Here is a 4,671-nt window from a genome sequence, read left to right on the forward strand (position 1 = left end):
AGTTTTGTTCCGTTCTACGTACGCATTCCTCATTTATTGGTTAGACTGTCATCTCATGATACCCCTTGATGGTTTCAATACTTATAGAAATGGAAAATATATGGTATAAAGTATATAAAATGTATAATAAGCTTTATTCTATAACACTATTGACGATAATAGGAACGACAAAAAATGTGTGTGTGATGTTTGTGATCATAATAAAACGTTTTTTTTTTCGTTCGTACGTAATGATGTCCATTGGAGCAATTCCAACTAACAAGCAAGTTTGGGAACCTATGCATCACTCTGTTATAGAATTCTGGTGCTCCGTAATTGCTTTGGGAACACTGGGATTTTTTATATAATGGTGTAATGATGTTCGATGATAGTTCTCCAACTAACAAACAAGCTTCAGAATCTGAGACTATCTTAGACTTATACGGCGTGCTCTCAAGCCTCACGACGACAACGACTCCCGGATAACTAGCTCAGTAGCATGAGACCCCTGAACTGTGTCGCAGGGCCGGCATGCTACTGGGTAATTCGGAGGGGCTTCGCGGAACAACGGGTACGCAAACTGTGGAATTCTTTAAATGGGGATGAACTGTACTCTATGTGTGGGTCTATGGGTTTATTAGAAACAATTATGGATTGGGAGTTTAGTTTTATTATACTATTGCAAAATGGGGTCAATCTGGGTAGGTGGCATCCGTTGTAGGTACGTACCGTTGGTGATGTTCGACGACGTTGACGAGCGCTCGTATTTGTTGCGGAGAGGAGGTTTGACGACTGGGTCCGTTGGGATGGCGGGTTACTGGCTTGATCAGCACGATCCAATGGCGGAATCGAACGTTTTCTGGGCCTGGCGCGATGGCGGCGCGCCAGAGACGCTAGCTTCGTAGCTGGGGGTCAACGGCGTTCCCTTCTTTGACGCTATCGACGGACCACGGACGAGACCGTATTGGTCACGCCGAGAAGGGTTGCTCCGGCGGAAGTGGTGTCTGGAGTTTCGCTCCTTTACTGTTAGGCCAACTCAACTTAGATTGTTGAATTGACCGATCGTGCACTGTGCGGTTACCGATCTGTTGGTTTAACAAACGGAAAAACAAAGGTCCTGAAGACCAATCCAGCTTTAATACTAGCCTTTGGCTATTTCCGGTGGTCTAGTTTACCTGAACGAGTTTTTGGGAACAGAAGAGGTCGTTCACTAAAGCCAATTTCACTTTCGTACTACTAAAGCACTTTGGATAATCACGCACTCACAAATGTGTCGCACGAACGCCGATTTACTAGTGAGCCAACTACTCCCCAAAGGTATGCTAGCTCCCCTTTTCATACAGTTTCCCGCGCAATTTTTCCTCCTTCCATTTTCCTTCCACATGCCTTCCATGTCGACTGTTTCCACCCATCCAACACGAATACTTCTCCCACTTTCTACCACAGTTGATCAACCTCACCCATTTATAAATTTTGCATACATTTTCGAACTGGATTTTATTACTAATAATACAATTCGTCTTTCCCTAATCCTACTAACCCAACACAATTATAATAAAAAGGACACAACAGTTTGGAAACATTTCAACACACACCTAATTTTAAATGAATGCAAGGATTTTGTAGCCGAACGGTTACAAATCTATGAATCACTCTGTTGGTCTTTAAGACCTCCAACATCTGAACTCATGTATGCCGCCGTAGATATTCCGGGAATGTTATGTTTTGTATATACTGGTATAATAATTTCCCATGGGGTTTCTACAACTGACACACACGCACATGATCCTAATAATCACTTGTAGACCTCCAATATCTGAACTCAAAAATCGTTTGGAGTACCGTAGATATTCTAAGAATATTTAAATTTTCATATACTGGTGTAATGATGTCACATGGGGTTTTTACAACTAATACATAAGCCGAGTTGCCTTTGAATCACTCTGTTGGTCTAGTAGACCCTCAAGATCTGAACCTAAAAATTGTTTGGAATACCGTAGATATTTTGAGAATGTACACACTTAATCGCTAGAATTATTCTCGGTAAAACAAAATGACGAACGCAGTCGGTAAAGCATATTGTTACTGATATTTCGTTAGAAAATAGAGCTGTCAAATTATTAACTGAATTTCGGGAAACGAGTTTACAACAGTCCTCGGTAATCTGAAAATTATCCGAATCTCGGTAAAACTCATATGTCAAAAATTGGAAAACAGATGTATGCGTGCATCACACAAGATGGCACACAATTGCTCGTCATTGGAATCATTATTTCTGTAAGTATTTCAATTTGAATCCACTGGAATTATATTAAATTTCATTGAAGATATATTTTTGCTCGGAAAGTATATGGTTTTTGTTCTCAAGTTTTTGTTTTCCGTTTCATTGTTTTCAATTTCAGTTGCTGTGGATACCATTGGATGCTGCAATTTGAATGCATCAAGGTCAAAATGGCGCGGATACCGTTCCGCTCCTCCAAAAGTATCTGTCTTATCAGTTGGGATATGAAGAGTCATATGGAAAGGAAAAGAATATAGAGTGCCTATAACTCTTTCAATTTATGCATAGCTGTTTGTGACAAGGTTTGTTGTTATTATTTTGTATGCGGAAACTGAGCAAACCATATTTGTGAAAATCAGTTTTAATAGTTCTTCGTTTTTAAGCTTCATGCCATTGTCTACGTAGAACAAATTCTATCTGCTCCGAAATGAATTATGTACATTGCAAAAAAAAAAAACATGAAAACATGCGAAAAACGCTTGTAATGAATACATTAATTTGTTTAATTGATAGCTTTAAAACAAAATTAAACTGAATAAATGTTTATTTGGAAATTCATAATATTTTTTGTTTTCATTCTGTATTTTGATTAATTATGAGAAAGAAAAACAAAATTGTACTGATTCTCGTTAAAACAATATACCGAAGTCCTCGGCATATTGTTACTAGGGTTTTAGTACCGGGAGTACCGGTACCGTAATTCCCGGGAGTACCGACCAATTATCGGTACCAAAATACCGGTACTGGCTTAATGAAAGTACCGGTATTTTCGGTACTAAGGAAAAAGTTTTGGTTAAAACTTCCGATGGTTAAAACCACATTATTTGAATGCAGCAGCTAGTAAGAAAGATATTTTTTTTACTAAAATTTCAAACACCTGACAATAGAGGTAATAAACTATAGAGGACGATTGTCGCTGCGGTTCCCTTTGTTATCGTCCCCAAACATGTTGGCTACCTATCTGTCAAAACGTACTCATTTTCCTTCGCTGACATTTAGGCTGTGAACCATTCCACCGATTCGTTTAACTTTTAGTTGAAATTTGACACTTCGATGGTTATTTTCCCCTCATGGTTGTTCGGAAGCCGACCCATTTGAGTTTTGACAGATTGATAGTTATTCGGAACGAAAATGATTTGGCGCCAATTTTCTCGCGAACAAAAATTAACTTTTTGTTAAGAAAATCTTCCAGTACCGGTATTTTCCCGGTACTCCCGGTACTGAGGGATTCAGTACCGTAATACCGGGACTCGCCAAAAAGGGTCGGTACTAAAAACCCTAATTGTTACCGATCGAATCAGCAAATTTTGACAGCTGCACGGTATCGTCCGTTTTACGACCAGTCGGTAATTTGAACTTTCACCGAGATTTTTACCGAGCTCTCAGCTGTTGGATTCTCGGTAGTTTATTTTGCCGGCCTCGGCGAAATAAATTAAGTGTGTACACATGTGGAAGTGTTGGCTTGAGAAATGGATTGCGAGTGATTTGACTATGCATCCAATTTGGGAATCTCGAGCTCGTTCAGTAGCCGTTAGGTTGCGAAGGCAAACGGAGGTCCTTCGTAGCTTAGTTGGTTAAAGCACCAGTCTAGCGTACTATAATGTCATGGGTTCGAGTCCCATCGAAGGGAAAGTGATTACCTCCAATACATTTTCCAAATCAATATCTTCCACATAACGTAGATATTCACATATGAGTTTTCATAACAGCCGTATCAGTTTATCCGGAAATCCGTGTTCGTGCATTAGATGCCATAGCTGGTCCCGATCGATTGTATCATATGCGACTTTGAAGCCGATGAATAGATGATGTGTGGGCACGTTGGCGAACACCTGGTCCGTGGTAGAGTGTTCACCCATAAAACCAGCCTGGTACTGCCTCACGAACTCCCTTGCAATTGGTGCTAGTCGGCGGCATAAAATGTGGGAGATTACCTTGTTACCTTGCGTTACCTTGCGCGATAGTTGGTACAATTCAGCTTATCGCCCTTTTTGTAGATGGGACACACGACACCTTCCATCCACTCCTGCGGCAAAACTTCCTCCTCCCAAATCTTGGTAATCACCCAGTGCAGCGCTCTAGCCATTGCCTCACCACCTTGTTTAAATAGCTCTCCTGGTAGTTGGTCAACCCCAGGGGCTTTGTTGTTCTTCAGCCGGCCAATCTCCCCCTGGATTTCCTGGAGATCCGGAGTCGGTAAAATTATGTCCTGCGCGCGTTCTCCCTGGTCCATCACCATAACGCCATCTTCGTCTGCCATGTCGCCATCCAGGTGTTCTTCGTAGTGCTGCCGCCACCTTCCTCCGGAAAATCGAGTTTTGTCTGTCGGCGCATAGGCCAATCTGTCTTATAGACACGATGGGCTAGTTTCTAGAGAGGCTCATCCTCAACAGAATGACCCCGTACTCAGA

General features: G+C 41.3%; 1 long non-coding RNA gene across 1 annotated transcript; it reads right to left on the bottom strand.

Moving 5' to 3' along the window:
- Positions 1-708: 708 nt before the first annotated feature.
- On the bottom strand, positions 709-1,255 carry LOC134204670 (uncharacterized). The gene is made up of 2 exons (XR_009977930.1): positions 1,155-1,255; positions 709-1,096 (listed from the first exon to the last, which is right to left on the bottom strand). It is a non-coding gene; the product is annotated as an uncharacterized LOC134204670 (long non-coding RNA).
- Positions 1,256-4,671: the final 3,416 nt, after the last annotated feature.

The sequence above is a fragment of the Armigeres subalbatus genome, unplaced genomic scaffold, assembly GCF_024139115.2.
Source record: "Armigeres subalbatus isolate Guangzhou_Male unplaced genomic scaffold, GZ_Asu_2 Contig813, whole genome shotgun sequence".
Lineage (NCBI taxonomy): Eukaryota > Metazoa > Arthropoda > Insecta > Diptera > Culicidae > Armigeres > Armigeres subalbatus.